At 42.1% G+C, this 10287-nt stretch overlaps 1 pseudogene across 1 annotated transcript; it reads left to right on the top strand.

The window, feature by feature from the left end:
* The first annotated feature begins 9330 nt into the window (after positions 1–9330).
* On the top strand, positions 9331–9901 carry LOC110322169 (annotated as a pseudogene). Its single transcript, XR_002380551.2, has one exon. The product of XR_002380551.2 is annotated as a 40S ribosomal protein S8 pseudogene (transcript).
* The last annotated feature ends 386 nt before the right edge of the window (positions 9902–10287 follow it).

Here is a 10287-nt window from a genome sequence, read left to right as displayed (position 1 = left end):
TGTGTGTGTGTGTGTGTGTGTGTGTGTGTGTGTGTGTGTGTAAGGGTGTCAGATCCCCTGGAACTGAAGTTCTAGGTGCTTGTGAGTCCATGCTGGGGACTGAGCTTGTGTCCTCTGCAAGAGCAGTCCATGTCTTTAACTACTGAGCCATTTTTCTAGCCATAAACTAAGCCATATCCTACTCCTGATAGCTTTATTTCCTCTTATATTACATTACAGACTTGGCCCATAACAACATATTTAGTTGATATGTGTATTACAACATTTTTCAGTCTATGTTTTGAACAAATGTTCCTAACAACCCTATATAAAATAATATGCTTGTTATATTTCAGCTACATGTGTGCTTTATAATCCTATACTTAACTTCTTGAGTGACTAAATCATAAATAGGTATTAAAGTTTATTTGATACTTTTCTTGAACCAATTTATAAAAACATAATAATTTTTTCCCAATCAATTACACAGTCTCAAGGGCATAAAACAAAGAAGATCAGTTTTAAAAAATGCAGGAAAGGCCTTTGATACAGTGTAACATTCTCTCATGATGAACCCTGAAGATCAGAATAGATAAAGCATATCTCAAAATATTAAAGAATACACATGCGCGCGCGCACACACACACACACACACACACACACACACACACAGAGCAAACCTGCACCCAAGAACATGCTAATCTGGATTGTATGGCTGTAACATCCTTTTCTTTGTCTCTTGATTAATTCCAGCTCTTAACTGAACCATTTGCCTCATTCCTCTATCTCCCATGGCATTCCTATAAGACATCTTTTAATCTTTATTTCATATTTTTCTCCAGAAATTTCTTTCAAACTGATATATCCTGAAGCCCATATGCTTTGGAATATTTTTACTAATCCTCATGTTTAAGGATAGCTCCACTGAATATTAAATTTGAGAATGTGGGTGTTTTCCTTAAGAATATTCCACTTCTTGAGTCCACATTTCTGGCAAGTTATATGACATAAATTTTATTATTTTTCCACTGTGGGTTATTTTTTCTTCTCTTCTTGGAAACGTTTTGAATAGTGTCTTTATCTCTGATAGTTTTACTGTAACATACTTAGGCATACAAAGAGCCTTGTCCATCTGAGGTTTTAATCATCGTTCAATAATTCTGAGAAATTATCAGCCTATTGACACATCTGCTCCTAGTAAAGTTTTCTCCTCAGTCCTTGGCATCTTGGAGAACGCAGCCAAAAGACACACTTCAGAACTATTTTGCAAAGCAAATTGGATAGTATATTCCAGAAAGGAAGGGTAGGGAGACAGAGAGAGGAGGAGGGAGAGATGGAGGGGGGGGGAGTACAGGCTGGCTTAAAGAGAGGGGGCTAGTATTTTACTTTAGCAAGGAGTTAAATTGTAATGAATATGTATGACATTTTGTGACATGTTCACTGGAGTAAAGTAAGGTGACCCCTCCTCTTCCTTCATTATGGTAGGACCAGATCTCTCTTTTACAAGAGCCAATGGAGGGCTATCAAATGTACAATGTAAATGATGTACTACTGGATCTTCTGATGACAGGAATCCTTCATTAGCATACTTATGGGGCGGTTGGTTGAGTATCCTGGCACTGGAGTTTCTGATCTAGTGGGAAGAACCTAACTGCAGTTTCAAGGACATTCAGTGCAAAGGGAAACACTAGGAGACTTGCTGCTTGTCTCACTTTCACTTAAATCTCCTCCATGCTGACTAGCTTTTCCGATGTTCTGTAGTTTTTTTGGTTCTCCCCCCCCCCCCAACTCCCCCAGGATCAGCTCTTCCATGCTAGGCAAGTGCTGTATCTCTGAGTTACATCCTTGACTCCAACCTAGTTTTTTCTTGTTCCTTTCTTAGAGAATTTCAATTTGAACACTCGAATATCTAAACTCAAACCATTATCAATTCTCTTGCTTATGCCACCAGTTAGAATCCTTTTTCGCACTGAACTTAAACAATTTTTTTACCCACTGAACTTAAACTTTTCAAAAATATGTGGTATAGAATGTTGGGCCTACCTCGAATCCCTGTCCACGTGTGTCACGTGTGTCACTGGGTTTCACTCATACTCAATCTGCATGTACTATGCTCTCATTTCCCACCCTGCTGGCTCCTGCTCACCTCCCAGATAATTCTACTTTTGTGTCAGATTCCAAATTTTATTTTTATTTTGATTTGATTTAGGTTTATTCTGATATGAAAAGACCTTTATCTTTCTGAGTTTGGCTTCTTTTAAGTAACATGATCCCCATCTATTTTTCTGCAAATGATATAGTTATATTTTAGTTCATGCCTGAATGAAACTTCACATATACATTCTTTCTCTGTTGCTGGAATCTACTCTAATTCCATATATTGGCTACACACCTTTTATACTTCCTATTGCTTTTTGCCTTTGTTATGACTTCCTGTTCCTATTTTATAACACTAAAATTCTACTTTAGAGTTGTTTTTTTTTTTTATTTTATTTTGTTTACTTTGTATTTCTGGAATGTCTACCTCAGTTTAGGAGCTATTCCTCTTTGGTTGGTTGGCTTTGGTTTTGCAGGAGATGAATGCTTTAGATGCATACATCTGTCCACAAGCTCCTGTTTCCCACAATACATCACACATAACCCAGCACCATGCTTCAAAGAAGGGCTGAGGGTTGAGTCCTGGTGCATTTCTTTCTCCATGACAATGAAAAGAGAGGAACTATTGTTATCCAGTTTGGAGTGTTTTGGTGTTAGCAATTCATTATCATAGTTCATTTTGCCTCCACACAACCAAGCCAATCCTCTGTACCTGGGTTAATGGCTCATCACTCACAAAGTGATTTTGTAATTCACTGTAGCTGGTGGCTGGAGGAGGGAGGTGTGGGGTGCATGCTAGAAGTCCATCATTATCCATTTCTCATCTCACTCACGAGGGCTTTGAGCCTCTCCTGATAGTTGCTTGGCAGGCGCTAGGACTGCCATATTTTTTGGCTGTCAGGTATGCAGTGATTATCAGGGGCAAGAGGAGGCTTTAAAAGCCCCTCAAAAACCTGCCTTTAACAGCTGCTGCACTGGCTGCCCATGACACCAGCCCCTCTCCACACACAGCTGTGGCTCTTCTTTTTTTTTCTCCCCAGAGTTTTCTCATTTTGTTTAATGTTTCCCAAGAACCTTGCTTTCTTTGGACATCTGTAGTTTTTCCATAGTTGATTATACAGACAGTAGCAACTATGCTACTCTGCTACCTCATCAGTAACCAGAGAATGTCTATCATTCAGTTCATAATTGCTCTGTGGTAGTTTTGATCTTCTGTGTCTCCTCTGCTTTCTTTCTGTGAACATTTTTATTATGGTAAAATATTCATAACATGAAACTTACCATTTTGCTCTATTTAAATGTATAGTTTGGTAGCCTTAAAGTACATCTCTTATGCTGTGTAATCATTTTATGAATTTATACCATATATATCTTGAAATGGTTTCTTAAACTTAATGCCAACTCTTTAATGCTGTTTTAATTATAGTAACAGCGTGTTTGCTGTCTGATTTATGTCAAAGTATTTTAATCATGGTTAGTGGATATGCCATCTACCAATATATCCCTGGATGAAGAAGACGTTGTAGTCCCGGATTGTCTTATTTTCTCTCCTGTTTGTTTCCTTGGAAAGTCTTCTCCATGATGATTCCTGTCCATTTGTTTGTTAATCATCTATGACAATGGAGAATTGAGATAGTTTTAAAATAAAATTGGTGACTTATCTCATTGTTTTTGTATGTGTCTGAGTGTAAGTGTGTGTTTGTGCATGTACATGCATGTGTGTGTATGTGTCTGTGTGTGTGTGAGTACATACATGTACGTATGTGTGTATGGATGTGTATGTGTGCGCGCATGTGTGTGTGTGTGTGTGTGTGTGTGTGTGTAGATCAGTGTTTGACTCAGAGTATCTTCTGCTATTCCTCTCGGCCTTATTTTAGAGAGCCTCTCCCTGACCTCGGGACTCACCAATCTCATTACACTGGCTAGACAGTGACCTCCCAGGAGCCTCCTTTCTTTATCCATTCACTGCTGGGGTACAGGTACACCACCATCACCCCCGCTTTGTACACGGGTGCCGGGGATCAGAGGTCACCTTTGTGCACAGCAAGTACTTTACTCACTGAGCTGTCTTCCTACTCCTCAAATGTCTTTTTCTTTTTTTTTTTATTAGATATTTTCTTTATTTACATTTCAAATGCTATCCTGAAAGTTCCCTATACCCTCCTCTTGCCTCTGTTCCCCTACCTACTTACTACCACTTCATGGCCCTAGCCTTCCCCTGTGCTGGGTCATATAAAGTTTGTAAGACCAAGGGGCCTCTCTTCCCAGTGATGGCCGATTAGGCCATCTTCTGCTACATATGCAGCTAGAGACTCGAGCTCAGGGGGTGCTGGTTAGTTCATATTGTTGTAAATGTTTTTTTTCTAAAAGATAAGAAAGGAAAGTAAACTCATAATGCAATATTTATATACTCATAAAAGGCAGTAATTGTATTAATTATAAGTAAATTAAATATCACCGATAAAATGCTAAAATTAAGATTCAACTTGAAAAACACCCGTGCTTTGCTTACAGATACACATTTTCAAAAGTAGAGCAGAAAAATTTCAAAAGATGCAGTAAATCTCCTGAATATGCCCCAGCAATGAAAACACAACACAGTTAATATGATCACACGGTGTGTGCCTAGATTGGGCAAATCTACCACTACTCTACCATCTTCTCCTTCTCTGAGACCCCTTAGAACTTGTGGTTTCTCCAGGCCATGTGCTTCTGCTCTGCTTTTCTTCTTTTCTTCTTCTTCTTCTTCTTCGTCTTCTTCTTCTTCTTCTTCTTCTTCTTCTTCTTCTTCTTCTTCTTCTTCTTCTTCTTCTTCTTCTTCTTCTTCTTCTTCTTCTTCTTCTTCTCCCTCCTCCTCCTCCTCCTCCTCCTCACCTTCTGCTCTAACTTCCCTTTTATCTGCCCAATCATCAGCTCTCCTTTATTTTACAAATTCAGGTGGGAAGCAGGTTTACAGGAAATCACCTGAGTGCTGACTCATTCCTTGTTCACAACCACTCACAGGAGAATAGAATTAACATCAAATATAATTAGCTCCAGGGCTATCCACACCAGTGCAGGTACTAACGTCTAAGATTACAGGTTAGAAAGCTTTAAGGGCTGGGGAGAGTTAAAAGTGTGTATTGTTCTTCCAGAGGACCTGAATTAAGTTCCCTGCTGCTGGCAGCTCACAACTGCCTGTCACTTTACCTCTTCTGGCCTGAGAGCACCAGCCTTCAGGGTGCACATCCCCCTACATGGACATAGATAACGTTCACATAATTAAAACAAATAATTAAAAAGAGATTTTGAGTCTTATTCGCGTAGATATTTCCATAGGCAAAAGGACACTGACGTCATCTACTTTTTTGAATTTCAGTGATTACCAAAGAGAGCTAAAATATATGGGAAAGACAGTCGTATTCCCTTCCTCTGCCAATGTTAGGTAAATAAATAAAACTACTGTTGGTTTTAACCAATCTTTGGGGCACAATGTGCATGTGTACCAATTTTCCAATTTTTGCTTTCAAAGAGGCAAATCCTAAGAGGAAACTTAAAAAAAAATAAATAAATAAAGCTAGAGAGTCTTAGTGCCATGGTGGCAAAGATATATTGGCTAGAGATAAAATCTAAACCTCAGCCATACCTTGATAGAAAGCCCAGAAGACCATCAACCTTGACACTGAATGTTAATGTAGATCTTAGTGGCTTCTGGTAACCTTTTAATTTGGTCTGAAGTAACTACAGAATTATGTGGGGGGAAAAAAAACAATCATGAATGCCTTCAGTAAGCAGAAGAAAGATGCCCAAACCAAGGGCCAGACCTTGAAGACTGACAGTGGACACAAATGGGGAACTTACCATTTGCCCAGGAGTGAAATGTGGCTTAAATCATGAATCTTGAAAATGTTGCTTTGTTCTACAGAAAGGCCTTTTCATTTCCCAGCATGCTTTGTAGATACCTCCCTTTAACTCTTACAACAGTTCACTGTGGTGAGTGAAGCTTGTAAGACTCCCTCATTACAGATGAACAGATCAAGGGGTGGCAGCTCCCTCTCACCACAGAGCTGGCAGAGTTAGTCTCTGAATATGGGCCCCTCTGCTGCTCACAGATGCACATATATCTGTGGATGAGGAATGATGTGGTTTCCTCTTATCACTAGGCAAACAAGCACAACTTTATCAAAGGTTTACTGTCCCGTTTTGGCGCATTATCTCGAATGATGGACAACAGATGAGCTAGTGATCAGAGAGTAGAAGTGCTCCATGATAATATGTGCCTGGACTAGGGCCAAGCAGTGATTCAGCCCAGGCCCGTAGGAGGATGTGGGGAATCAACCGAAGGCAAAGGAAGGAAGGAGAGGAGATGATGCTGTAGGGAAGAAGTGATCAGACAAGAGCTATTTTAGGACTCTCTTTCCTGTCAGTCTTCCTTAGTCCAATTATAAAAACTAACTGCAAATAGGAAAACAGACCGATGGTTTGTGCTCTCACAGAGGCAGGACTCACTATGACTAGCACATAAGATCACTGAAATTAAATTACATGGACTAATGCCATAAAAAAGAGTAATAAACTTCTGGTCTTTCCCTTGTGGTTTGTTTACTGGGTTATGGCTAATTTAATCTTATCAGTTCTGCTGAGCAAGAGGCTTGGAACAATTTTCCTGAAGTTTGTCTCTCAGCAGGCAATTCTCCACTTCTTGGTACCTCATTAATGTCAGGAATCCTGAGGTGACATGCTGGCCAAACTGGAGCATTATGAATAAAGAGAGAGAGAGAGAGAGAGAGAGAGAGAGAGAGAGAGAGAGAGAGAATGAGAACACACACTCACAGAAAGAGAGATGGGGAGGGAGAGGGAGAGGGAGGGAGGAGTGAAGGGAGGAGGAAGGGAGAGAGAGAGAATGAGAAAACATACTCACAGAAAGAGAGATGGGGGAGGGAGGAGCAAAGGTAGGAGGGAGGGAGGGAGGGAGAGAGAGAGAGAGAGAGAGAGAGAGAGAGAGAGAGAGAGAAAGGAGAAAGAGAGAGAGAAGCATAAAGAGCATGCCTAGTTTTCTGTGTGTGGCCATATATACTTCCTTTTGTCATTCTAACCCATTCAAACTAAAACAGAATCTAGCCAGAGGCAGAAATCATGGCTCAGAGGAGAGCAGAAGACATGGGGAAAAGAAAACCAAAGGCTCTTGGGTGTTATTACTAATTACTCCAAAGACAAGTCTCAAGGGCCCAGGACTGAGTTCTTACCTCTTGACCTGTTGGGGGTTAAGTATTATCTCAGTTTGAGTGAAGCAGGGTGTGTTTCCGGGTCACGAGGCGGTGTGAGAGGAGGTGACATGAGCAGCAGGAAGGGAACAAGGTAGAATGTAGGGTTCTGACTTCAGCAGAGGACTTTTGCATTGCCTGTGCCCAACCTGATCTGCCTTAGGGGTTGGAGATGAGGTGGCATCGCGTATGGCACAGACTCTGGGAGCAGGTGAGAAACAGCTCAACTGAGCCCTGCTGCAAGCCCCTTTCATACCCTCCACCCGTGCCCCACCATTGGTCCCAAGAAAGCATCTCTTCTAAACAGCAGTTCCCGATTGGCTGGCATTGTCTGCACCAGCAGCCCTGGGTCTCTCAGGCAGTGCTCAGTAAGGTCCTCCTGCAGGAGATACTTTTGCAGTTGAGCGGCCCCCAGTGTTTACATAGAAGCAACCCCTCCCCACCCCCATCCCCCACCCCATTCCTGCTACAGTTTTATATTATGGAGCCATTGAACACTAAGAGTGCAAGGGACATCTGAATCGAAGCACACCTAGGGAAGTGTGCCTCACCAGGGTCGCATGTGCAGTCCCCCAGCTACACCCAATATAGATGGTGATCCATGATCAATACCTGAATGGAATGTCTGTGTCTGTTCTGGCAGTCAGACTCCTGGACCGATGGAGAGAGTAAGTAAATGCCTTCTTGTAACAGCCTCAGTTTGCTACTCTTATACCATGTGTTCTCTTAATAGTCTAAAGACTTGTAAACAATGAGGTAACATTAATTTCCAGTGAGAACTCTTCTGCAGGCTGCTATTACAGATCAATTTTAGAAGAGAGAAAGAAAACTCAAGGAGAGATGATTTGCGCCAAGGGCAGAGCTTTGGTGAAATGCAGGCTCAAGCACTCTGACTCTTGGTGAGTAGGTTGGTGGGGCACAGTTGAGGCTGTGATATGCTATCTAGCAGCGTGAAGAAGACGGCTTATGTGTCTCCCCAGTGAAAGGCTGGAGAGACAGCTCAACGGTAAAGTGTTTGCTGAGAAAACGTAAGGAACCTAGCATGGATACCCAACACCCAATTAAAAGGCAAGTGTGGTATCACGTGCTTGTTACCTCTACGCTGGGGAAGGTAGAGATGGGGCTCCCTGGCCAGCCAGCTTAGCCAATTCAGGCTCAGTGAAAAGACCCTATCTGAGATATAATGTGGGCAGCAATAGAGGAATATCTACTAAAATATCAAAGCCAAGCTCTGATGTCCCTAAGCTAGTGCATCCTACACACATGCATGCACTCATGCATACATGTACACACACATACACACACACACACACACAAACACACACACATACCCCACACATGGGGATAATATTCAGTCAAAGAAGAAAATGGTTAGGAAACTTAACATGTAATCAAAGTTTTAAATGAATGAAAATTAATATTTTAAATATTTAATTGGGTAAGAAAGTCTTCATGAGACGAACTCACTGTAGAGTAAGAGTGTAAATCCCCATTGTTGAACTGTGGAAACATTTGCACTGGTACCTGTATCATCTCTCTCAGCAATGCAAAAGACACTGGAAGGAAACATAGAAGAATATTAACAATTAACTCACAGATGGATTTATTTCTCCTTGATACCCACATAGTCTTCAGGTTTTAAGGAACAATCTACTTACAATGTCTATGACATCACCTGTAGGGACTCAGCAGGGTGCAGTCTTGTTCCTTCTCTCCATTACGAGTGTTCCAACGTGAGACACACTTCCAACATGTCTACTGTGTGTCTAACAGTGCTTCCTTCTGGAATGGAGTGACTGCTCTCATCACTGCCTCCCAGACACCTCAGTCCTCACCTTTCTTCTGGAAACAGTCGTCTATGGAAGAGTTTTGGTGAACTCTGGGGATGTGAAGAATTCTTTACACAAAGATGATCACTCCCTAAAATACTATAGTTTGAAGCTTTAGTTTTGTGTGTGAAGACTTGATTTAAAGGTTTGACATGTGGACCGTGAAGCTTTGTGCTTCCTCTTTCCAGCCGGCGCCGAGCGATGGGCATCTCTCGGGACAACTGGCACAAGCGCCGCAAGACCGGGGGTAAGCGAAAACCCTACCACAAGAAGCGGAAGTATGAGCTGGGACGGCCCGCNGCCAACACGAAGATTGGCCCTCGCCGCATACACACAGNCCGAGTTCGAGGAGGCAATAAGAAGTACNGTGCCCTGAGATTGGATGTGGGGAACTTTTCCTGGGGCTCTGAGTGTTGTACTCGCAAAACAAGGATCATTGATGTTGTCTACAATGCATCCAACAACGAGCTTGTCCGCACCAAGACCCTGGTGNAGAACTGCATCGTGCTCATTGACAGCACACCGTACCNACAGTGNTACGAGTCCCACTATGCACTGCCCCTGGGCCGCAAGAAGGGGGCCAAGCTGACTCCTGAGGAGGAAGAGATTTTAAACAAAAANCGATCAAAGAAAATTCAAAAGAAATACGACAAAAGGAAAAAGAATGCCAAAATCAGCAGCCTCCTGGAGGAGCCGTTCCAGCAGGGCAAACTTCTCACCTGCATTGCCTCAAGACCAGGCCAGTGTGGCTGAGCAGACGGCTCTGTGCTCGAGAGCAAGGAGCTGGAGTTCTACCTGCGGAAGATCAAAGCCCAGAAAGGCAAATGAGCCTCACGCATAGTGTAATAAAAGTGTTTGCTGTTCTCTAAAAAAAAAAAAAAAAAAAGATTTGACACAATTGGTAACAGTTAGACAGTATGTCTGTCTTCAATCTAGTGAGAAAAAAGCAATAGGAAGCCTTTTAATAGTGGAACTGTCTGCACACACATGTGTAAGCACACGTGATCATGCACACACTTGTTCCTTTATGAATAGATGACAGTCATCTATGGAACTAATCTCCCATGCATTTCTCTCTCTCTGGTCATCATTTGGCAGTAAATAGACAACCCAGCTTGCTGCAGGGAACACCCACCCCC

The sequence above is a fragment of the Mus pahari genome, chromosome 5 (assembly GCF_900095145.1).
Source record: "Mus pahari chromosome 5, PAHARI_EIJ_v1.1, whole genome shotgun sequence".
Lineage (NCBI taxonomy): Eukaryota > Metazoa > Chordata > Mammalia > Rodentia > Muridae > Mus > Mus pahari.
Note: the sequence above shows the minus strand (reverse complement) of the source record. Positions and strands in the feature narration are given on the sequence as shown.